Source organism: Hyla sarda, chromosome 1 (genome assembly GCF_029499605.1).
Source record: "Hyla sarda isolate aHylSar1 chromosome 1, aHylSar1.hap1, whole genome shotgun sequence".
Lineage (NCBI taxonomy): Eukaryota > Metazoa > Chordata > Amphibia > Anura > Hylidae > Hyla > Hyla sarda.
The window spans coordinates 153103347-153129681 of NC_079189.1; the positions used below are offsets into that span (position 1 = coordinate 153103347).

The 26335-nt window shown below is 45.6% G+C and overlaps 1 long non-coding RNA gene across 1 annotated transcript in view; it reads left to right on the forward strand.

Annotated features, from left to right (window-relative positions):
• Positions 1-25828, forward strand: part of LOC130302802 (uncharacterized) — a 39430-nt gene extending 13602 nt beyond the window's left edge. Inside the window, exons 2-3 of the long non-coding RNA XR_008852959.1 lie at positions 22375-22483; positions 25665-25828. This is a non-coding gene — a long non-coding RNA (uncharacterized LOC130302802). The remainder of the gene's footprint in view (positions 1-22374; positions 22484-25664) is intronic.
• The last annotated feature ends 507 nt before the right edge of the window (positions 25829-26335 follow it).

Below are 26335 nucleotides of genomic sequence, written 5' to 3' on the forward strand. Positions count from 1 at the left end.
AGTACAACTTCCTCTAACAGTGGTCTTCAAACTGCGGACCTCCAGATGTTGCAAAACTACAACTCCCAGCATGCCCGGACAGCCGTTGGCTGTCCGGGCATGCTGGGTATTGTAGTTTTGCAACATCTGGAGGTCCGCAGGGTGTAGACCACTGTCCTATACTTTACATTGCACGGATCCCTCAACATGCAATGGTTTCAACAAACGATGGCCCGTTTGGAACGGATTACCATCGTATGTTGAGGGACCACTGTATATACTACGGTTTTAGGTCCGGTCCAAAACTGCATACGGGTCACCGTTTGACTCCGGCCGGCTCATTAAAGTAAATGGAGTCACGGGCTGATCTGGCTGGGGTACGGGAGCGCCCAGTTTGCCCCTCCCCCTGCCGGCACCCGTATGTAAAAAACGTGGTGTGAATGCAGCCTTAATAAAGGCATTCATGCCATTGACTGGTCCTTACATCCCCCAGACCTAAACTCAGTAGAAAACTTTTGGGATGGTATTTTTCAGTGCATCCAATGCTGCTAAGTAACAACACAGACTGTCCAGGTGCTCACTGATGCTTTCATCCCATTTTGGGAGAAGATCCCCTGGACACTATCTATCATCTCATTGGGAGCATGCCCAGACATTAGGAGTGCATACAGGCACATGAGAGCTATACACACTATTGAGTTACTGTAATGACAGAGAAAGGGATTTGAAGTTCTAATCTATACCCAAACCCTTGTCCCTATCTCTTGGAATATCCTAACCATCCCCCACCCGGTCTGACAAGACCGACTATGGTGACAGTCCATTTTTAAGCTAAGTTCCAGTGACATTACGACTAAAAGTAAGGGCAAGCCAACAGGAAGCTGATGGTTCAGTATCAGCAGAATCAGAAGGCAAAAGATAATTTAAGTACAATCCCAGGGTGAAGTAGCCAGGAGGTCACGTATCAGTACAATGAGCAGGAGGTAAATCTGAAGTCCAAGCAGAGGGACTAGATACACAGTAGGTCCTAGTGTCAGAACAAATGCTATTGAGGCTCTAAAATAGAAAATAACAGGCATCTACCATAGGCGGATTCCTGTTCTAAATAATCCCATCTCTAAGAACATGGGATGCAAAGGCAGATCGTGATTGACCAAGCATCTCTGCTCTCTGATAGGCTAACCAGCTACACTCACAGCGGCGCTGGTGGCCCTAAAAATGAAACATGGCTTTTAGTGTCAAAAGTGTTGGGGGATGGCCCAGCTTGAGCATGCCTAGGTAAATACATAACAGTTACATGCTGTGATAAAATTCACACAAATTAAATCCTCATTGTTTAGATTTTTTTATTTTACATTTTTCACAAACAGTATTTTGAACCATTTTCTTTGTAAATCTATTATCATTATTATAAACAAATTCAAGGTAAGACTAGGCTCACATCAGCATTATGCTTTGTCCAGTTGTCCTGCACTCTTTGTCCATTCAGTTTTTTTTTGCACCAAATAGACCCTTAACGGTTTGGAGCACAACAGACACTGCCAGGTCCCTTTGACTTTGAATGGGGTCCATCGGGTTTCGGTCAAGTGTCTGTTGTTTTGCTGGAGTTGAACAGAAAAAAAAATTACTGCTTGGAGTTTTTTTTTTCTTCACTCTTATATCGGAGCTTCTCTGAATGGAGAACAAACCTGATGTGAACTTAGCTTTATATAGCATGTATTTGGGCCATTTTCTAACAGCCTAAAAAAGAGGCCCCTTTTCCACTGCCGTTGCTCCCCTTCATGACAGGGAGCAACGGCAACAACGGGTCCCGGCGGCTCCCATTTACTTTTATGGGGGCCGCCAGGCGCTGTTATGAATATTGTGAGAAAAAGACGGCACACACTAATTTTTCTCAGCAGTGTGAAAGAATCCTAGAACTGTTGCAAAAAAGGAACAAAAAAATGAAACAAAAGCAAACTGATGTATGCTGCCATCTGCCTTCCATATTATGAAAAAAAATAAATCTTCTGTATTCCTTATAAAGGTTGATCTAATTTTATTAAATTTCTTTTTTGTTGATCTGAGATTTTGGCACTCACTCTTTCTTAAGGTAGGATGAATTCCAGCTACTTTTCAATGGAAATACATTTTTATTTCATTTCATTAACTGCTTTCTGGAAGTAATCAATTTACAAGACCATTACATAATTTCGGCACCTTTTTTATGTTCTCTCAAATTTCTTGCAGTGCTCAGTATTTTCTTAAATAATGTGGGTCTCAAAGGTGCTCTAAGACCCCTTCGAATACAATAAACCCTAAAATATTCAGCCAAGGTGGCACAGTGAAGTAGAACTAATTTCGCAGACATCCTCTAAAAATCTTAAGTGGTTAAGTTGCTGGGAGATATTTAGAGAAACTCACTTGGCACAATTACTTAAGAAATGATTTGTGCTTCATCCTCTTGGTTGTATTAATACAGGTTTGTAAACAAGTCCAGCTAGTTTAAGATATATGATAATTGTTACGATTCGGCTAGCTGGATGTGGATCCTCTGTGTCAACGAGGGATTAGCGTGGACCGTGTCGGTGGACCGGTTCTAGGGTTGCTACTGGTTTTCACCAGAGCCCGCCGCAAAGCGGGATGGTCTTGCTGCGGCGGTAGCAACCAGGTCGTATCCACCGGCAACGGCTCAACCTCGCTGATGCTGAGAAGGCGTGGGACAGAAGAACTAGGCAGAGGCAAGGTCAGACGTAGCAGAAGGTCGGGGCAGGCAGCAAGGTTCCTAGTCAATAAGGATAGCAGGAGATCTGGAACACAGGCTTTGGACAACACTAAACGCTTTCACTGGCACAAGGCAACAAGATTCGGCCAGGGAGTGCAGGGGAAGTGAGGTAATATGGACAGGGAGCAGGTGGAAGCTAATTAGGCTGATTGGGCCAGGCACCAATCACTGGTGCACTGGCCCTTTAAATCTTAGAGAGCTGGCACGCGCGCGCCCTAAGGAGCGGAGCCGCGCGCACCAGGACGTGACAGCCTGGGACCGGGACAGGTGAGTGACTTGGGATGCGATTCGCGAGCGGGCGCGTCCCGCTATGCGAATCGCATCCCCGCCGGCAATGTCAGTGCAGCGCTCCCGGTCAGCGGGTCTGACAGGGGCGCTGCAGAGAGAGGGACGCCGCGAGCGCTCCGGGGAGGAGCAGGGACCCGGAGCGCTCGGCGTAACAATAATAAAGGGCACAGACCAGTTTCATTATAAAAAAGAAGCAACCATTTTAGAAAGAAGCCTTCAACCCCCTAATATTATTCTGCTTACTTTGAATAGTAACATGTAGTTTTATGCTCTACAAAGGTGTTCCATGGGGCTCTCCCACCAGAGTTTTTCCATTTGGGTCATATTAACTTAAAACATACCTGCCAGATCTCCCCCCCCCCCCCCCCCCCCCAAGAAAACTGTTGCTCAGTACCTCATCCTGATCATGTACATCAAATTTGTATGTTTCTACGACCTATATTTCTCTCAGAATTTCCTTTATTTACTTGCCATCATTGCTCAGTGAGGTTTCTGTCCATGTAGAGGCATGGGGCATTCCCCTCTCTTCTCCTCACAGTGATGACTTCTCACCCTTTTCCCCCTCCCTCACTCTGCTCTGACTCGCAGAGGGCCATGAGCAAGCACAGCAGCTCTGGACTTGCCTGCAGCCCTGTCAATCTCTCATGGTGTCCATGATGTGTTGATGACCACTGGACACTGTCGGACTGGTATGTGTCCCAGGAGGCAGGGGACCCCTAGTGGCCACTTTTTTTGACTGGCTTCTTCAGTATGAAATACTGAACATTTTCTGATAAAAGCAATTGCAAAGCATATTGTTTTTGCATGCTTTATAACATATCAAAAGTTATTGTATCTGACAGTGCCCATTTAAGGTCTACACATAGTAACAGTTCTTGTCTTAATCTGATCTTTACTTAGGCCCCAGAAAATTCAGAGGTAATAAGTGACCTTCTAAGAGTAGAGATGAATGTATACTGCTCCAAAAAAGAAAGACACTAACAAAAAACACTAACATAATGCATCCTAGATCTGAATGAATGAAGTAATCGTATGAAATACTTTCATCTTTACATAGTTGAATGTGCTGACAATAAAATCACACAAAAATTATCAATGGAGATCAAATTTATCAACCCACGGAGGACTGGATAAGGAGTCACACTTAAAGGGGTACTCCGCCCCTAGACATCTTATCCCCTATCCAAAGGATAGGGGATAAGATGTCAGATCGCCGCGGTCCCCCTGCTGGGGAGTCCCGGGATCCCCACTGCGGCACCTTGCTATCATTACAGCACAGAGCGAGTTCGCTCTGTGCGTAATGACGGGCGATACAGGGGACGGAGCAGCGTGACATCATGGCTCCGCCTCTCGTGACATCACGGCCCGTCCCCTTAATGCAAGTCTATGGCAGGGGGCGTGATGACCGCCATGTCCCCTCCCATAGAATTGTATTGAAAGGGGCGGGCCATGATGTCACGAGGAGCGGAGCCGTGGCGTAACGATGCTCCGGCCCCTGTATTGCCCGTCATTACGTGCAGAGCGAACTCGCTCTGTGCTGTAATGATAGCGCAGTGCCGCATCAGGGATCCCCGGGATCCCCAGCAGCGGGACCGCGGCGATCTGACATCTTATCCCCTATCCTTTGGATAGGGGATAAGATGTCTAGGAGCGGAGTACCCCTTTAAAATAAAGTGGAAAACTACACTACAGACTGATTCAACTTTGATGTAATGTCCTTAAAACAAGTCATAATGGGGCTCAGTAGTGTGTGTGGCCTCCAAGGGCCCATATGACCTCCCTACAATGCCTTGTCTTGCATTTGTTCAATGTAATGGGAAAGGTAGAATCTAAACCAGGCACTGCTCTAAAAACACGTAATCGTAGAAAATGGCTCCTGATAGCTACTGTATATACTGCAGCTGGCTGTGTTCTTGGGTGCAAACTTCAAAGACGTATGTGGCATCAATAGCAAGACATGTAGAAGAAAAATGAAGTCGCACTCACCTGAACAATTCTTCAGCGTGATTAATACTTTTATTCCAACATTAATGCAGCAATAAACAGGACTTCAATTCCATGGCGGGGAGCGAGAGCTGGCAAGCTCTCAGACGCGGGGCATACCACTGATTGGCTACTAGTTGCGCGTCATAGTGACGAGAAACTAGTAGACAATCAGTGGTATGCAACTCATCTGAGAACTTGCCGGCTTTCGCTCCCTGCCATGGAATTGTATTTCTGTTTCTTGCTGCATTAATGTTGGAATAAAATTATTCATCATGCTGAAGAATTGTTCGGGTGAGTGCGACTTAATTTTTCTTCTACATGTCTTTGTCTTGCATTAGGAGGAACCCCGGGCCAACTGCACTAGCATATGGTTTCATAAGGGGTCTGATGATCTCATCTCGGTACCTATGTTGCAGGCAGCAGAACATTCTCCACTGTGTCTCCAGGCTCTTTCATGTCTGTCACGTGCTCAATGTGAACCTGCTTGCATCTGTGAAGAGCACAAGGCACCAGTTCTCTGTCAATTGCCAAACATCCTGTATGGTGTTGGGCTGTAAGCACAACCCCCACCTGTGGATGTCGGGCCCTCATACCACCCTTATGGAGTCTGTCTCTGACAGTTTGAGTTGACACATGCACATTTGTGGCCTGCTGGAGGTCATTTTGCAGGGCTCTGACAGTGCTCTTCCTGCTCCTCCTTGCACAAAGGCGGAGGAAGCAGTCCTGCTGCTGGGTTGTTGCCCTCCTATGGCCTCCTCTACATCTCCTGATGTGCTGGCCTGTCTCCTGATAGCACTTCCATGCTCTGGACACTACGCTGACAGACACAGCAAACCTTCTTGCCACAGCTCACATTGATGTGCCATCTTGGATACCTAAGCCACTTGTGTGGGTTGTAGACTCATGCTACCACTAGAGTGAAAGCACCGCCAACATTCAAAAGTGACCAAAACATCAGCCAGGAATCATAGAAACTGAGAAGTGGCCTGTGGTCACTAACTGCATGTCTACCCCTTTATGTCTTGCTAATTGCCTATAATTTCCCCCGGTTGTCTGTTCCATTTGCACAACAGCATGTGAAATTGATTGTCAATAAGTGTTGCTTCCTGAGTGGACAGTGTAATTTCACAGAAGAGTGATTGACTTGGAGCTACATTGTGTTGTTTAAGTGTTCCCTTAATTTTTTTGACCAGTGTACTTTTTTTTATTGCATTGCTTTTATATTTTTACTGGCTTAATAATCTCTCAGAACTTGTCTCATGCACAGTAAGATTACATCTGTCATATAAAATTGTATTTCTTGGCTCCGGGCATAAAGAAGTGCTGAGTCTGACATGAAAATGATGAAACAAACTATAATTGTTTAGTCTGAAGGCATAAAATGCAACAGAGCCGTGAAAGTTTTGAATCCATCAGGTTGGTCATGTGTAAATTCATGTAGATTGCATACAGTCCATGGTTGACCGCAGAGGTCTCACTAGAATCCTTTATATTATTTGCATTTTCATATTTAAAATCAGTATTTTAGTTTTGATTTCATTTAATTATTAATGTGTTTTCAGTGTAAATTTCTTTATGTTCATTGACTTGACATTTTAATTTACATTTTTAATCAGTTCATATTCTCCATTAGGGATGCATATATAATACGCTTGAAATGGAACAAATATGTTGCTGTCCTTTATTGCAGTATTAACAATTTCAATACTTATTGTGACTGTAATAAATCAAATGATAGTTGGCTTTACAGTGTATAACTTATCAGTTTGACCTGATAATATTTAATCAATAGCTGTATGTTATGTGTTTTTAAAGGGGATTAAGATTTTCTTTTTTTTGATTAACCAAATCTACTAATGAAACTCAGGTTCTTTAGTGATCCCACTCTTATCTCAAATTGTGACTTTATTTTATAGCTTCCAACTGAACCCTTTGGCGCATGTACTGTACATCTATGGTGAAAGGTGCAAGAGAGTGCATGGGATAGGCACTGAAGCTGAACCTGCCCCAAATGCAATTGGTGTTAACTGCTTATTCCCATTGACACCATACTGCAGTTGAGTTTAGACAGAGGAAATTAACTTTCTCTGTTGCCAATCATCCCCCACCAACACAATCAAGGGGAAAATATGTGTTGTCACAGCAGCCAGGGGCCAAGTGAAGGCCTACTTCTATTATGCTGATGCAAGATTTAATAAGACACACTGATGCAAACAGCCCTGTTGTGTTTAGCCCAACATTATTTCTGTTGTGCATCCTGTAACTGACTTGTGAGAAGTACAAAGACTTTCTATATCTGGCCAATCACAGGAGAACACTGCACTTAAATGGTCCCTGTCATTTCAAACAATTTTTTTTCCATTTCACAATATGTGTGATCTGTAACATATTTGTGAATCACATCCTTTATCAAAAATTAATACTCACCCCAGAAAAGCATCTCTAAAGTATTGGCCATTAAGAATATTCCTTCTCTGCAATGTGCCAAAGAGGAAGGCAAAGAAAAAAAAAAAAAAAAAAACCTTATGAAGCTAATGCCAATTACCCCATACCAGGGCAAAATTTCCTTACTGACACTGACTAAATCCCTGGATCAACATCCCCAGAAACCTAGTATCAATAACCTGTAATACTATATGTTTCAAGAAAAAGTTCCAGACCCCCTGAAACTTGTTTATTAAATCAGACATCACAACATCTTGTGGCAGAGTCCCATAGTCTTACTGGATAGAATCCCCATCTGTGATGATGGAGAAACCTTTTTTCCTCTAGACGCAGAAGATGTCCCCTTGTCATGGTTACTGGCCTAGGTGTAAAAAAATTGCTATAAAAATCTGCAGATGGAAAATGGCTATTTTTGATCGCTTGCCAACTGTTATGTCTATTTTAGTAGGGAAGAATTATTTTAAAGAACTTTTGAGATCTAGTATTTATGAAGTCTTAAAAACAAGGAATGAGGATGAGATTGCCACTTTTATTAGAAGGGGTCTTCCTGACTCTCGCAACACATGATAACTAAAGGATCCTGTGTAAAAGCTGTCAAATTGTATAAACCTTTTAATCCCTGCCCATTGTAGGCTTAAGAGACCAGTGGGTAGTCATGTGCAAATAGAGATAGATAAACTACTATGCTGAATCTTTTCCCATAACTTCACATACCAATATATTACATGCCCCTGTGCATTCACCAGGTCCAGCGATGTCTGGACCAGCCACACTCAGTGCTTGCACGCGTATCAAGGTCAGCCTGTCAACTACGAGTGCTGGCTTGGCACTATCCATCAGTGGGAGAAAACGGCACCCACAGTGAAGCTGGTAATACATTGTATCATTAATCAGTGGCAGGACTGTTTTTTATTAGGGTACGGACATTCACACAGCACTCCATAATTGTTTCACCGTACGGGCAGGAACATTGTCGGACTATCAGATAGTTGGTCACATATTCAGAACATGTGACCAACTATCTACTGAAGAAAAGGCCCGCGGCCTTGAAACGCGTCTAGCCCATTATCTGCACCTTATCCATAAGTGTATATCACTTCAAATAGACTGTATCTGCCATGTTCCAATTGCAACAGCTGGATGCCCGCTATTCCGGGACCACTGCTGCACACGCGCTGTTAGCACCTTATTCATACGTGCAATCCGCACCACCTGTTACCTGCATCCACTCACAGCCCCGGTCGGCAGAGTTACTCCTGGACATCATCCTCCCCAAGGCCGGACGCCTCCCGTGCCAGCCCAGGACACTCGGACCCCCGGAGATTCAGCCACTCACCCAGCATACCACTCAGGCGGGCATCGATATCCTGAGTGCCGGACTCAGCCGTGCCAGCCCGGACCTGAGGACTCCGAAGGAGGGTGAGTGGTGCTGTGCACCGAGACTTGACATCTTCATCGCTGACAGTGTTTGCCACATTGTCTGCATTACCTGTCCGTGAATTTCCTATTGTAGCTATTGTCGCAACATTCACTACTGTTACGCCGAGCGCTCCGGGTCCCCGCTCCTCCCCGGAGCGCTCGCTACACTCCTCTCACTGCAGCGCTCCGGTCGGTTCCACGGACCCGGGGCGCTGCGATACCGCCTCTGGCCGGGATGCGATTCGCGATGCGGGTAGCGCCCGCTCGCGATGCGCACCCCGGCTCCCGTACCTGACTCGCTCTCCGTCAGTTCTGTCCCGGCGCGCGCGGCCCCGCTCCCTAGGGCGCGCGCGCGCCGGGTCTTTGCGATTTAAAGGGCCACTGCGCCGCTGATTGGCGCAGTGGTTCCAATCAGTGTTTACACCTGTGCACTTCCCTATATCACCTCACTTCCCCTTCACTCCCTCGCCGGATCTTGTTGCCTTAGTGCCAGTGAAAGCGTTTCCTTGTGTGTTCCTAGCCTGTGTTCCAGACCTCCTGCCGTTGCCCCTGACTACGATCCTTGCTGCCTGCCCCGACCTTCTGCTACGTCCGACCTTGCTTCTGTCTACTCCCTTGTACCGCGCCTATCTTCAGCAGCCAGAGAGGTTGAGCCGTTGCTAGGGGATACGACCTGGTCACTACCGCCGCAGCAAGACCATCCCGCTTTGCGGCGGGCTCTGGTGAAAACCAGTAGTGACTTAGAACCGATCCTCTAGCACGGTCCACGCCAATCCCTCTCTGGCACAGAGGATCCACTACCTGCCAGCCGGCATCGTGACAGTAGATCCGGCCATGGATCCCGCTGAAGTTCCTCTGCCAGTTGTCGCTGACCTCACCACGGTGGTCGCCCAGCAGTCACAACAGATTGCGCAACAAGGCCAACAGCTGTCTCAACTGACTGTTATGCTACAACAGTTACTACCACAGCTCCAGCAACCATCTCCTCCGCCAGCTCCTGTACCTCCCCCGCAGCGAGTGGCCGCTTCTGGACTACGACTATCCTTGCCGGATAAATTTGATGGGGACTCTAAGTTTTGCCGTGGCTTCCTTTCCCAATGTTCATTACACTTGGAGATGATGTCGGACCAGTTCCCCACTGAAAGGTCTAAGGTGGCTTTCGTAGTCAGCCTGCTGTCTGGAAAAGCCCTGGCTTGGGCCACACCGCTCTGGGACCGCAATGACCCCGTCACTGCCTCTGTACACTCCTTCTTCTCGGAAATTCGAAGTGTCTTTGAGGAACCTGCCCGAGCCTCTTCTGCTGAGACTGCCCTGTTGAACCTGGTCCAGGGTAATTCTTCCGTTGGCGAGTATGCCGTACAATTCCGTACTCTTGCTTCTGAATTATCCTGGAACAATGAGGCCCTCTGCGCGACCTTTAAAAAAGGCCTATCCAGCAACATTAAAGATGTTCTGGCCGCACGAGAAATGCCTGCTAATCTTCATGAACTTATTCACCTAGCCACTCGCATTGACATGCGTTTTTCCGAAAGGCGTCAGGAGCTCCGCCAAGATATGGACTCTGTTCGCACGAGGCGTTTCTTCTCCTCGGCTCCTCTCTCCTCTGGTTCCCTGCAATCTGTTCCTGTGCCTCCCGCCGTGGAGGCTATGCAGGTCGACCGGTCTCGCCTGACATCTCAAGAGAGGACACGACGCCGCATGGAGAACCTCTGCCTGTACTGTGCTAGTACCGAACACTTCCTGAGGGATTGTCCTATCCGCCCTCCCCGCCTGGAAAGACGTACCCTGACTCCGCACAAAGGTGAGACAATCCTTGATGTCCACTCTGCTTCTCCACGTCTTACTGTGCCTGTGCAGATGTCTGCCTCTGCCTTCTCCTTCTCTTCTGTGGCCTTCTTGGACTCTGGATCTGCAGGAAATTTTATTTTGGCCTCTCTCGTCAACAGGTTCAACATCCCAGTGACCAGTCTCTCCAGACCCCTTTACATCAATTGTATAAACAATGAAAGATTGGACTGTTCCATACGTTTCCGCACGGAGCCCCTTCTAATGAGCATCGGATCTCATCACGAGAGGATTGAACTTTTGGTCCTCCCCAATTGCACCTCGGAAATTCTCCTTGGACTTCCCTGGCTTCAACTTCATTCCCCAACCCTGGATTGGTCCACTGGGGAGATCAAGAGTTGGGGGCCCTCTTGTTCCAAGGACTGTCTAAAACCGGTTCCCAGTAACCCTTGCCGTAACTCTCTGCTTCCTCCAGTAACCGGTCTCCCTAAGGCCTATATGGACTTCGCGGATGTTTTCTGCAAAAAACAAGCGGAGACTCTACCTCCTCACAGGCCTTATGATTGTCCTATCGACCTCCTCCCGGGCACTACTCCACCCCGGGGCAGAATTTATCCTCTCTCTGCCCCAGAGACTCTTGCCATGTCTGAATACGTCCAGGAGAATCTAAAAAAGGGCTTTATCCGTAAATCCTCCTCTCCTGCCGGAGCCGGATTTTTCTTTGTGTCCAAAAAAGATGGCTCTCTACGTCCTTGCATTGACTACCGCGGACTTAATAAAATCACGGTTAAGAACCGCTACCCCTTACCCCTCATCTCTGAACTCTTTGATCGCCTCCAGGGTGCCCACATCTTTACTAAATTGGACTTAAGAGGCGCCTATAACCTCATCCGCATCAGAGAGGGGGATGAGTGGAAAACAGCATTTAACACCAGAGATGGACACTTTGAGTATCTGGTCATGCCCTTTGGCCTGTGCAACGCCCCTGCTGTCTTCCAAGACTTTGTTAATGAAATTTTTCGTGATCTGTTATACTCCTGTGTTGTTGTATATCTTGATGATATCCTAATTTTTTCGGCCAATCTAGAAGAACACCGCCAGCATGTCCGTATGGTTCTTCAGAGACTTCGTGACAATCAACTCTATGCTAAAATTGAGAAATGTCTGTTTGAATGCCAATCTCTTCCTTTTCTAGGATACTTGGTCTCTGGCCAGGGACTACAAATGGATCCAGATAAACTCTCTGCCGTCTTAGATTGGCCACGCCCCTCCGGACTCCGTGCCATCCAACGTTTTTTGGGGTTCGCCAATTATTACAGGCAATTTATTCCACATTTTTCTACCATTGTGGCTCCTATTGTGGCTTTAACCAAAAAAAATGCCGATCCCAAGTCTTGGCCTCCTCAAGCAGAAGACTCCTTTAAACGGCTCAAGTCTGCCTTTTCTTCGGCTCCCGTGCTCTCCAGACCTGACCCATCTAAACCCTTCCTATTGGAGGTTGATGCCTCCTCAGTGGGAGCTGGAGCTGTCCTTCTACAAAAAAACTCTTCCGGGCATGCTGTTACTTGTGGGTTTTTTTCTAGGACCTTCTCTCCGGCGGAGAGGAACTACTCCATCGGGGATCGAGAGCTTCTAGCCATTAAATTAGCACTTGAGGAATGGAGGCATCTGCTGGAGGGATCAAGATTTCCAGTTATTATTTACACCGATCACAAGAACCTCTCATACCTCGAGTCTGCCCAACGGCTGAATCCTCGTCAGGCCAGGTGGTCTCTGTTCTTTGCCCGATTTAATTTTGAAATTCACTTTCGGCCTGCTGATAAGAACATTAGGGCCGATGCTCTCTCTCGTTCCTCAGATGCTTCTGAAATTGAACTCTCCCCTCAACACATCATTCCTCCTGACTGCCTGATTTCCACTTCTCCAGCCTCCATCAGGCAAACTCCTCCAGGAAAGACCTTTGTTTCTCCACGCCAACGCCTCGGAATCCTCAAATGGGGTCACTCCTCCCATCTCGCAGGTCATGCGGGCATCAAGAAATCTGTGCAACTCATCTCTCGCTTCTATTGGTGGCCGACTCTAGAGACTGATGTGGTGGACTTTGTGCGAGCCTGCACTATCTGTGCCCGGGATAAGACTCCTCGCCAGAAGCCCGCTGGTTTTCTTCTTCCTCTGCCTGTTCCCGAACAACCTTGGTCTCTGATTGGTATGGATTTTATTACTGACTTACCCCCATCCCATGGCAACACTGTTATTTGGGTGGTCGTTGATCGATTCTCCAAAATGGCACATTTCATCCCTCTTCCTGGTCTTCCTTCAGCGCCTCAGTTGGCTAAACAATTTTTTGTACACATTTTTCGTCTTCACGGGTTGCCTACGCAGATCGTCTCGGATAGAGGCGTCCAATTTGTGTCTAAATTCTGGAGGGCTCTCTGTAAACAACTCAAGATTAAATTAAATTTTTCTTCTGCATACCATCCTCAATCCAATGGACAAGTAGAAAGAATTAACCAGATCTTGGGTGACTATTTACGACATTTTGTTTCCTCCCGCCAGGATGACTGGGCAGATCTTCTACCTTGGGCCGAATTCTCCTATAATTTCAGAATCTCTGAATCTTCCTCCAAATCCCCGTTTTTCGTGGTGTACGGCCGTCACCCTCTTCCCCCCCTCCCTACCCCCTTGCCCTCTGGTCTGCCCGCTGTGGATGAAATTTCTCGTGATCTTTCCATCATATGGAGAGAGACCCAAAATTCTCTCTTACAGGCTTCTTCACGCATGAAGAGATTCGCGGATAAGAAAAGAAGAGCTCCTCCCATTTTTTCCCCTGGAGACAAGGTATGGCTCTCCGCCAAATATGTCCGCTTCCGTGTCCCTAGCTATAAGTTGGGACCACGCTATCTTGGTCCTTTCAAGATTTTGCGCCAGATTAATCCTGTCTCTTACAAACTTCTTCTTCCTCCTTCTCTTCGTATTCCTAATGCCTTTCATGTTTCTCTTCTTAAACCACTTATCATTAACCGTTTCTCTCCCAAATCTGTTCCCCCCACTCCTGTCTCCGGCTCCTCGGACATCTTCTCCGTCAAAGAAATTTTAGCATCTAAAAAGGTCAGAGGGAAAACCTTCTTTCTAGTGGATTGGGAGGGTTGTGGTCCTGAAGAGAGGTCCTGGGAACCTGAGGACAATATCCTGGACAAAAGTCTGGTCCTCAGGTTCTCAGGCTCCAAGAAGAGGGGGAGACCCAAGGGGGGGGGTACTGTTACGCCGAGCGCTCCGGGTCCCCGCTCCTCCCCGGAGCGCTCGCTACACTCCTCTCACTGCAGCGCTCCGGTCGGTTCCACGGACCCGGGGCGCTGCGATACCGCCTCTGGCCGGGATGCGATTCGCGATGCGGGTAGCGCCCGCTCGCGATGCGCACCCCGGCTCCCGTACCTGACTCGCTCTCTGTCAGTTCTGTCCCGGCGCGCGCGGCCCCGCTCCCTAGGGCGCGCGCGCGCCGGGTCTTTGCGATTTAAAGGGCCACTGCGCCGCTGATTGGCGCAGTGGTTCCAATCAGTGTTTACACCTGTGCACTTCCCTATATCACCTCACTTCCCCTTCACTCCCTCGCCGGATCTTGTTGCCTTAGTGCCAGTGAAAGCGTTTCCTTGTGTGTTCCTAGCCTGTGTTCCAGACCTCCTGCCGTTGCCCCTGACTACGATCCTTGCTGCCTGCCCCGACCTTCTGCTACGTCCGACCTTGCTTCTGTCTACTCCCTTGTACCGCGCCTATCTTCAGCAGCCAGAGAGGTTGAGCCGTTGCTAGGGGATACGACCTGGTCACTACCGCCGCAGCAAGACCATCCCGCTTTGCGGCGGGCTCTGGTGAAAACCAGTAGTGACTTAGAACCGATCCTCTAGCACGGTCCACGCCAATCCCTCTCTGGCACAGAGGATCCACTACCTGCCAGCCGGCATCGTGACAACTACCATATACCGTTACTCCGGATACACCCAAACTAATTGTGACTTTTCATTTTGGACATTTCTTGTGGATTTTTCATTGAAATATCCCTATGAATTATATGGACTGAGAACGTTTTCTCCTGATATATGCAGCAGATATTTAATTAATGAATTTTCTTTGGTGCTACTTACCCATCATATTTATTTCATTTTAATCCTACTATATTCTGTATTTTTTATTATATCTATTTTTTACCCAGTATATGCCATTCGCCTTTAGCAAGGGCCCTGCTAGGCGATTGGTCATATATATCCTTTTTATATAATAAATACTATTTCTTGGATCCCATCTCCACTAGTCTTTTCCTTTTTCTCTCCCCTGTGCTTTTGAGGACTGGTTCACATAAATATTTTATATTTATAATTTCTACATATTACATTAGGCCTTTTGGGTGAAGGCAACACCTTTAACCTCAAGCACATTATTTCTTTTATCCTAAGTGAGCTACACATATTTTACATCACATATTCAGAACATCCACCTATGTTGAAATAGTTTTTATGTCTCATGTTATTTTATATGTAATTTTACACTATATTCCTCCCACAAGGGCCCTGTGAGGGGAATGTTTATGCAATTTTATAATATTTTAATTAATTCATTTTCATCGTTATTTGATGCACGGTCTCAGCCAACCATTTTTTTTTAGTTATTATTTAATCCATTATATCTCACTGTCCTTGAGGTGTGGGCTTCTCTTTTTATTTTATGTGCATCCAATTTATTCCACCTTGGGTATAGGTGTTTGCCCAATCCACCTCAGCCAGTGATTTTGTAAATGTAAGCTGCATCATTTTTTGTATATGATCAATATTTACTCTTAATTACTTAATTTAACTTTAATGTTCTTGTTTTATAAAAATTCTAAGTGAAATGCTAGGCAATAAGAATAAGTGATAATGCTTTACTATACACTGAATACAATACATTCATAAAACAAGTATGAAAAATACCACCATATATAACTGAATAAGTCAGCAAACATTTGTTTCTTACTTCTTGGTGGGCTCCTCGTCTTTCACATTTCCTCAGAGCAACGACCTTTGACTAACAAAGAAGAAGGTTCAAAAGGAACCGGATTAATTCAGTGGAGATTAGTAAACTCTTCTGTCTTTTCTTAGCGCTGTCTATCTTTTAGACAGATGGTAGGTTGTTGTGAAACAACTTTCCATCTCTCTTGGCTTCTGTTTGGTCCCAGAGACAGTGGGCTCGTGCAACATCAAAACAAATACTTTTTATCAATTTAATTTTTTATACTGTTTTTTTACATGTTTACTAATGTTGGCAAAACAATGCCAGTAGCCTTGATAGCCAGCTCTGCTAGATACTGTTAAATGTAAGATTTAATAAATAAGATTGATAATAGGGGTCAATATGTATTCCTACATGGCATCTTTGATCAGATGGAGATGATTTTGGCTTTTTTATATATTCCTCCTCCCTTTTCTCTAGAAATTTTTTCTGAGCTGTTTTCTTGAGACTAGGTCCGGCATTCCTCTCATAGTGGCAGGATATTTAAATGCGGTTGTGAATACACAAATGGATAGAGTGGGTAGATCATCTCTCTCTACTAATAGGACCATGCTTAGTAAATTCCTGGAAGAAGTGGGATGGTTAGACCTATGGAGGGCTCTCTATGGGGAATATACCAAATATACATGTTTTAGTGCTTCTTTTCAAGCTGCTTCTCGTATCAACTTCTTTTTAGGAAATAAAGAGGTTAGAGGTAGAGTTAAAAAGATTCTCTGCTATCCATGTTCTATGTTCGACCACACACCTTTGGTGTTGTGCTTGGAAACTGGAAAAGGTGGGGAACCTAGAATGCCCCTGTTAGAATTCGGCTAGCTGGATGTGGATCCTCTATGTCAGCGAGGGATTGGCGTGGACCGTGTCGGTGGACCGGTTCTAGGTTGCTACTGGTTTTCACCATAGCCCGCCGCAAAGTGGGATGGTCTTGCTGCGGCGGTAGCAACCAGGTCGTATCCACCGGCAATGGCTCAACCTCACTGACTGCTGAGAAGGTGTGGGACAGAAGGACTAGGCAGAGGCAAGGTCAGACGTAGCAGAAGGTCGGGGGCAGGCGGCAAGGTTCGTAGTCAATAACAATAGCAGAAGGTCTGGAACACAGGCTTTGGACAACACTAAACGCTTTCTCTGGCACAAGGCAACAAGATCCGGCAAGGAAGGAAAGGGGAAGTGAGGTTATATACACAGGGAGCAGGTGAAAGCTAATTAGACTGATTGGGCCAGGCACCAATCACTGGTGCACTGGCCCTTTAAATCTTAGAGAGTTGGCTGCGCGCGCCCTAGAGAGCGGAGCCGCGTGCACCAGAACATGACAGCCGGGGACCGGGACGGGTAAGTGGCTTGGGATGCGATTCGCGAGCGGGCGCGTCCCGCTATGCGAATCGCATCCCCATCGCGAATGTCAGTGCAACGCTCCCGGTCAGCGGGTCTGACCGGGGCGCTGCAGAGAGGAGAACGCCGCGAGCGCTCCGGGGAGGAGCAGGGACCCGGAGCGCTCGGCGTAACAGTACCCCCCCCCCTTAGGTCTCCCCTTCTTTTTGTCTCCTTGTCCCTTCAAATGAAAGGAGAACATAGGGGGCGCCTCTTGAGTTTCCTTCCGGAACAAAAAGTCCTGGGTAGCTACATCAGCGGCAGGTAGTTCAGAAGAAATGGAAATGGGGAGGTGGGGCAGAGGGTGAAGCATGTCACAGAGCAGAGTGTCACCAGGACAGGGGCTATGAGGAGGCACGGCACAGTCCTGATAGGCCTTGGGGAGACCAGGCACACGAGGAGACACTGAGGCCCAACAGACGGGACTGGGAGCAGACGTGAGGCATTTCTTGCGGCAAGCAGGACCCCAATTCTTGATCTCCCAGGTGGTCCAGTCAAGGGTGGGAGAATGATGCTGGAGCCATGGCAGACCGAGGAGGACTTCAGAGGTGCAATTGGGCAGGATGAAAAATTCTATTTTCTCAGGATGCAGTCCAATGCTTATAAGCAAGGGCTCTGTGAAGTAACGCACAGTGCAGTCCAACTTCACTCCGTTGACCGAAGAAATGTAGAGCGGCTTGACGAGATGGGTCACCGGGATGCAGAAGCTATTCACCAAAGAGGCCAGAATAAAATTTCCAGAAGAACCAGAGTCCAAGAAGGCCACGGCTGAGAAGGAGGAGTTGGCAGAAGGAGAAATCCGCACAGGCACAGTGAGACGTGGAGAAGCAGACTTCGTACCAAGAGACGCCACACCCACGTGAGCTGGGTGCGTGCGTGCGTTTCCCAGACGTGGAGGACGAATAGTGCAATCCACCAAGAAATGTTCGGTACTAGCGCAGTACAGACATAACTTTTTATCCCTACAGCGAGTCCTCTCTTCATGGGTCAGACGAGACCGCTCCACTTGCATAGCCTCCTCGGCGGGAGGCACAGGGGTAGATTGCAAAGGATACTGTGAGAGAGGTGCCCAGATATCAAGGTCTTTTTCATGGCGGAGCTCCTGATTAGTGTTGAGCGGCATAGGCCATATTCGAATTCGCGAATATTCGCGAATATATGGACGAATATTCGTCATATATTCGCGAATATTCGCATATTCTCGTTTTATTTTCGCATATGCGAAATTTCGCGTATGCGAAAATTAACATATGTGAAAATTAGCATATAGGAAATTCGCATACTCGAAAATTCGCATATGTGAAAATTAGCATACACTAATCTTCGCATATGCGAATTTACGCACGCCAGTCTCATACAGTAGTATTAGAGCCTTCTTTACACCACACAAGCTGGAAGCAGAGAGGGGTGATCACTGTGATGTGTACTGTGAAAAAAAAAAGAAAAAAAAAAAAGAAAAAAGAAAATTCGTAATTACGAATATATAGCGCTATATTCGCGAAATTCGCGAATTCGCGAATATGCGATATTCGCGAATAATATTCGAATTGCGAATATTCGCGAGCAACACTACTCCTGATGTCTTTCAGAAAAACGCATGTCAATGCGGGTGGCCAAATGGATAAGTTCTTGCAGGTTGGCAGGAATCTCTCGTGCGGCCAGCACATCCTTGATGTTACTGGATAGGCCTTTTTTAAAGGTCGCGCAGAGGGCCTCGTTATTCCAAGATAATTCGGAGGCGAGAGTACGAAATTGGATGGCGTACTCACCTACTGAAGAATTACCCTGGACCAGGGCAGTCTCGGCAGAAGAAGCTCGGGCTGGTTCCTCGAAGACACTACGGACTTCAGCGAAGAAGGACTGGACTGTGGCTGTGGCAGGATCAGGCAGAGCGGTGTGGCCCAAGACAAAGCCTTTCCAGACAGAAGACTCACTACGAATGCCACCTTACACCGTTCTGTAGGAAATTGGTCCGACAACATCTCCATATGTAGGGAACATTGAGACAGGAAGCCACGGTAGAGTCTAGAGTCCCCATCAAATTTGTCTGGCAGGGACAAGCGGAGGCTAGGAGCGGCCACTCGCTGCGGAGGAGGTGCAGGAGCTGGCGGAGGAGATGGTTGCTGCTGTAGCAGTGGCAGAAGTTGCTGTAACATGGCGGTCAACTGCGACAGCTGCTGTCCTTGTTGGGCAATTTGCTGCAATTGCTAGGCGACCACCGTGGGTAGGTCAGCGAGACTTGGCAGCACCTCAGCGGGATCCATGGCCAGATCTACTGGTAGGATTCGGCTAGCTGGATGTGGATCCTCTGTGTCAGCGAGGGATTGGCGTGGACCGTGTCGGTGGACCGGTTCTAGGTTGCTACTGGTTTTCACCAGAGCCCACCGCAAAGCGGGATGGTCTTGCTGCGGCGGTAGCAACCAGGTCGTATCCACCGGCAATGGCTCAACCTCACTGACTGCTGAGAAGGCGTGGGACAGAAGGACTAGGCAGAGGCAAGGTCAGACGTAGCAGAAGGTCGGGGGCAGGCGGCAAGGTTCGTAGTCAATAACAATAGCAGAAGGTCTGGAACACAGGCTTTGGACCACACTAAACGCTTTCTCTGGCACAAGGCAACAAGATCTGGCAAGGGAGGAAAGGGGAAGTGAGGTTATATACACAGGGAGCAGGTGGAAGCTGATTAGACTGATTGGGCCAGGCACCAATCACTGGTGCACTGGCCCTTTAAATCTTAGAGAGCGGAGCCGCGCGCGCCAGAACATGACAGCCGGGGACCGGGACGGGTAAGTGGCTTGGGATGCGATTCGCGAGTGGGCGCGTCCCACTATGCGAATCGCATCCCCATCGCAAATGTCAGTGCAGCGCTCCCGGTCAGCGGGTCTGACCGGGGCGCTGCAGAAGGGAGAACGCCGCGAGCGCTCCGGGGAGGAGCAGGGACCCGGAGCACTCGGCGTAACAGCCCCTAAGAATCAATGCCCACTGGCTTACAGTCCTTGGGAAAGATGAATATTTGGAGGAAGAGATTAAGGCATTCTGGCAAATTAAAAGAAATTCGGCAGATATTTGGGTAGTTTGGGATGCGTTTAAAGCTTTCTTTAGGGGGATATTATTTGGGGAAATTAATAAGAAAAAAAAGTTTTTTAGGAAAAAGAGAGGAAGAGTTCATAGATATAGCAAAGGAAGCAGAAAATGCATTTTCGGTTTCAAATACAATCCCCAATTTGAATAAACTAAAAGGGTCTCAAAGGGAGCTAGAACTTTGGCAAAGGGAGAAAACACAGAATAAGGTGTCTTTTGCTGATCAAAAATACTTTTGTGAGGGTGGGAAGCCGAATGCTATGTTGGCCTGTCTAGTTAACTCTCAGAGTTCTAGTCAGTGTATATAGTGTATATAGATACAACAAGGATGGGGAGATGGTTAATGAGTCTGAGAATGTAGCTGAGGTATTTGAGAAGTTCTTTAGAAAGCTATATAGTTTGGAAATTCAGGAGGGACAGTTGAAGTGTAAGGACTATCTTCAAGGGGCGAATCTATCTAGAGTTACACTACAGGAGGTCTTGGACTTAGACTCTCCTATTAGCCTGGGAGAAGTGCGAGAGGTTATACTATCATCCCCAGTGAAATCTGCCCCTGGGCCGGACGGGTTGCCGTTTGGCATTTATAAAAAAAAACGTTATGTACTGTCCATATAATTTTAGATATTATTAATGAATCCTGTATTGGGGGGTCGCTCCCTAAATCTATGTTAGAAGCGCATATTTTGTTAATTCCAAAAGAAAAAAAAATTGTTACACGTGGAATCATATGGACCAATTGAATGCAGATGTGAAAATTTTGTCTAAAATCCTAGCTAATAGACTCAGTCGTGTTATTGGAAGCTTGATTAGTAAGGATCAAACTTTATTCTCTAATATTGAGAGAACGTATGGTAATATTCAGAGGGGGAGGGTAGGCTCCGTTCCATCCTGTCTCTGGACGCTACTATAGCATTTGACAGGGTGGAGTGGAGCTTTATGTGGGAGGTTTTGAGAGTAGTTGGGGAGAAATTTATAAAGTGGATCAAGCTTTTAAATGCACAACCGACTGCAAAAATAATATGGGGTAAGACTATGTCTCGGGGCTTGGTACTGGGTAGAGGGACCTGACAAGGGTGTCCCCTCTCCCCTCTTCTTTTTGCATTATATAGAGCCTTTGGCTAATATGATTAGGAAGCTTTCTACAGTAGAGTTTTTTTTTTTTTATGAATAATGAAGAACACAGACTCTCTATGTACATGGATGATCTCCTTCTCTTTGTCCAGAACTCGCTGGTTGCTTTGGCAGAGATTATCGGAGTCTTCTTAAATTTCGGGAAGTATTCAGGGTTGGAGATTAACTGGCTGAAGTCATATATTATGCCCATTGGCTTCTGCATGAGGGAAGGAGACGTTCCACTTGGAATAGTAAAGGATGATCAGGAGCTGGAGTATTTAGGAGTTAAGATTACAACTGACTCTTATAGATTTATGGAAGTAAATTTTAATCCCCTAATAAAGAAAATGATGCAAGTCTGGGGGAAGCTCCCCCTTTCTATGGCTGACAGAGTGGCCTTGATAAAAATGATCTTGCTGCACCAGGTACTTTTCCTGCTTAATAAAATAGATTAAATGCACCTGAAGAGATAATACTTAATGTTAACCCCTTAAGGACCATGGGTTTTTCTGTTTCTGCACTTTCGTTTTTTTCCTTTCTCACCTTTTAAAAATCATAACCCTTTCAATTGTGCACCTAAAAATCCATATGATGGCTTATTTTTTGCGCCACCAATTTTACTTTGCAGTGACATCAGTCATTTTATCCAAAAATCTATGGTGAAACGCGAAAAAAATCATTGTGTGACGAAATTGAAGAAAAAACGCAATTTTGTAACTTTTGGGGGCTTCCGTAGAAATTACATCTTGTCTTTATTCTATAGGTCCATACGATTAATATACGTCCTTGGTCGTTAAGGGGTTAAAAGGATATTTTATCTATGTACAAGTCAGAATTTTAAAGAAAAGTGGGAAGTATGCCATGCACACATAAACATATATGTAAACAGGACAGAGGCCTAATAACTTTAAGGTCTAGAGCTCAAAATCCAACAATTTCATCTAAGGGAAATACATCCATATAAATGTTTTCCTTGAGTTTATGTAGATTACCATTGACATTCTGTAAACACATTGATAGGCTTCTTGACTTTTGTCAAAATTAGGAACACAAAGATAAACGTTTGAGTGACTTGCATTTATATGTCACCAAATTTTTATTTTTTTGACTTTTAGTCACTTTATGGGAAAGAGGCTCAATTGTTGAGAGAACATTTCACAGCATGGCAAGAGCCTAGGATTATGCCTACCCTTCCTGGTGAATAACAGCTACAGGTAGCTAAAGGTAACTCGAAAACACGTTAGCGTTTCACTGTACATTTATATCTCATATTTATTTTTTGGATCCACAATTTTTTAATGCATACTTAGTAAAGTTTAATAAGTTTAATGTTTTAATAACTAAGAGGAATTTTCCCATGTTGGAGGAGCTAGGGGCACACATTTTTCTATCCACAACATGTTGTACAGACACATGAATCTAGAAAAGGCTATAAACGCATTTCTAAATACATAGGGATTACATTAATCCATGTTATACCAATTGTCTGTAAATTGAGGATATTGAAGATTGTGACTCTCACTAGGAGATGGTTAGTTCTGGTACTTGTAAGATCAACCCAAGAGCACAATAGATAGCTTAGAAATATGTGAGAAAACCCCAAGCTTAACAGCAAAAGAACCATATAAGACTCTACAAATTGCAAAAAAAAAAAAAAAAATGTGTCCACTATTAGAAAAACAAGAAGGATTCCACAAAGTAAGCTGCTGGTGTCTAAAATAAACATTACAGCCCATCTTAAGTTTGCCTGAGAACACTAGAGTTGAGCGAACGTTTGAAAAGTTCAGTTCGCTGGACTCGCCAAACTTTTAGAAAATAACGAGCTCGGTTCAACTCAAACCGGCAATGTAATAAGCCCCTAAACACGTTTATAACATTGCCTAACAGCTCTATACCACTGTCTAGCACTGTTAGGAATGTATTCAAGAAGTTTTAATGTGTTTTTAAGGATCAGTTGTGGCGACATACTGTAACTCTTCCAGCTCGCCCATTTTTTAGGCTTATTCACATTAAAATAAAGCAGCATAAAGTATCCCTGGTTGTCGGTAGATGCCTGCCAGTGTAAATATGCAGACAAAAGCGAGGGATAATACTGTGGCTTTATCGCAGCGTGCCAACAAATTATCCCTTTTTTTGGGAGTAGTAACAGAATTGGCATTCTAAAAAGACTGGAGAAGACATAGCTCTGGTATGAAAAGCTAAAAAAAAATATCCCTTTTCTTGGGATAATGGGTTGTGTATGTGTAGGCCTGGCTGGAAGTAGGGTGATGGTGGATTGGTGGTACTAGTAGTCCACGTACAGCAGATGGTGGTGACTGATGTTGCGTAAGTTTATAGCGTATAGCACGATATGGACTGATGTCACTGGTGTCCAGCATAAGATGGTGGACTGATGTCACTACCATCCAGCAGAGGTGGTGGAAGTACTGCCTAAGTGGCATCTGGCACAGGAGATTTAAATTTCTCACTGATCCATCAGTTTTTCCACGCTGCTGGCTCACAATCTTGTTGGCTTCGGGGTGACCGCGCTGCCTTCTGTGCTGAACACTCTCTCCGAAGCCATACTAGAGGGTGGACAAGACAGAACATGTCTTGGCAAACTGGACAAACTGGGCAAGTTCTGGCCAATGGTGTAATCTAGTGAGCCAGAAGTCCATAGGGTCAGGCTGGAAGTAACAAGTTTGCAAAAAAGTCAATTTCATTTTGGTCAGCAGCCCTGACTGACTGCAGGTAAGTTGCAAAAGCAAACACAACAAATTTTTACTTGGCCAGCAGCCCTGGATGGCTGCAGGATGGTTGCAAACACAACAAATTTGATTTTGGCCAGAAGCCCTGGCTGGCCGCAGGTTGGTTGCAAAAGCAACCGCAATAAATTTGTTGAATGCTGCCTCAGCCAGGCAGCCCAGGCCTGGCTGGAAGTGTGTCCGCTGGCCAGTAGCCTATTTGGCTTTATTATTAATGGCTACTCCTATAGTGGAGTGGGGAGTGCAGTTTGTATGTTCTGTGTCCCAGTGGGAACAGTGTCCTATATTTATATCCTGTTTGGTTGATCTGATCTTTGTCCTTTGTACTTGTACCTGCACTTGTACTTGTGATAGTTCTTGGTAACTTACCTGTTCAGATTGTATTGGCTCTCAGTTCTTATGTTTATCCCATTCATCTCCTGGATTCTGCTGTGTTCTCTTATCATGCCTAGTCTTCTTCATTTTATCATGTCTGCCGTTTATCTGATATCCGGTTTATAAACTGTTTGTTAATTCACTATATTCTGCTCTGTTTGTGAGTTTATATTCTGCCTTGTTAGTATTTGTATTCTGTCTGGTATATCTGGTTGTCTAGTTGTTTTCAGTTTCTGGCCTGTGACCGATTATGTATATTGTGTTTTTACGACACTGCACTTTAGTGCAGGAAGGGACCGACGCCCAGTTGTCGATCCATCATTTAGGATGGATGGGCAAGTAGGAAGGGAGAGTCTTTTTAAGGTCAGTTAGGGCTCACTTTCCCTGTCCCCCAGTCGGTCATGACAGTATCACTGTTAGTTTGTGTGCCTCCAGCTGTTCCCCGACTACTGTTTTGTAGTTTTAGTACCATGTAGTGTTCATTACTATGTTCTCACCCCTATAACTTTATTTTCCCACCTACGGAGGTATGTTAGGATTTGTTTTTTGCGCCATAAGCTTTAGTTTTTAACGGTACTACTTCTGTGTAGTTCTGGCTTTTTTGATCAGTTTTTATTACATTCTTTTTGGGATGTAGTGTAACCAAAAATCAACAATTTTGGTGTTTGGAATTTTTTTGCGTTTACGCCGTTCACCATGCAGGATCAGAAGCATAATAATTTAATAGTTCAGATATTTTGTTTTTTTATTATGATGGCCAATCATAAGCCATCGTCATCTGCCGATGGCTAATGATTGGCCATCATAATTTAAAAAAAATATCTGAGCTATTAAATTATTATATTTACATAGATCAATGTAAAGCTATTGCATAACATTGATCCATGAAATTTACATGATTGCTAAGGGCTGCCAAAGGGAGTCTTAAATGATCACAGAGCCAGGGAACATGCCAAGGACAAGGTAAGGCCTCAGGCTTCCCTAGCAACCCATAGCCCCCGTGCAATTTGTTGGTGGGGGGGGGGGGGGGCTATGGGACCATTAGACACCAGGGAATAGCAGCATTTAATGTTTAAATGCTGTGACCTGTATAGATCACGGTATTTAACCAGTTGACTGACAGATATCGGAGTGATCTCATAAAGAGGCTAAGAACTAAAAATAGTGCAGTGAATTTGTCCTGGAAACATAGCCGGTCTTACCATCCTCATGCTGTTTTATATAGTGCATGTCATACATTAGAAAGTGCATTAAAAAACAATGAAAGACATGTATTTTTCTTCCAGGATTTCTGTTCGTGCAATGCATATTTCCTGTCATTTCTCTAAAATGGAAGAAGCATTGGCTGTAAGGAAGACGCAGACTTCTAGACTACATAAATCTGTCAAAGAAGTTTATCCATTGTGAGTTTGTCTGGTAATGAAAATTCTGGCTTTACGCATAAATAAATCCCAAGATGGTGCTGAACTGAGCACAAGCATTTCGCTGGTCTATTAGTTCATGTCTCTCTGAGATAAAAATTAGCAGTGTCAGGGACTGTAGGTTACTCAGTATGTACATTCCTCAGAGATCACTTATATTCTCTGCAAAGCAAAACATGGCTATGATAAATTTCTAATTCTAACGAATTTGGAGCAATTTTATTAACTTACTAACTGAGTACCCGGCGTTGCCCGTTTTTTCCTTCCTAAACCTTGTTGGGGAGGAAAATAAACAAAGGAGGAAGCTTTTGACTTCATATTCCATCCTCATATATTGTTGTCATATCCCGACCTCCTATCCCGTCCTCCTATCTCGTCCTCCTATCCCGTTCTCCTATCCCGTCCTCATATCACGACCTTCTTTCCCGTCCTCCTATCTCAACCTCCTTTCCCGTCCTCCTTTCCCGTCCTCCTATCCCATCCTCCTATCCCGTCCATCTATCCCGTTCATCTATCCCGTCCTCCTATCCCGTCCT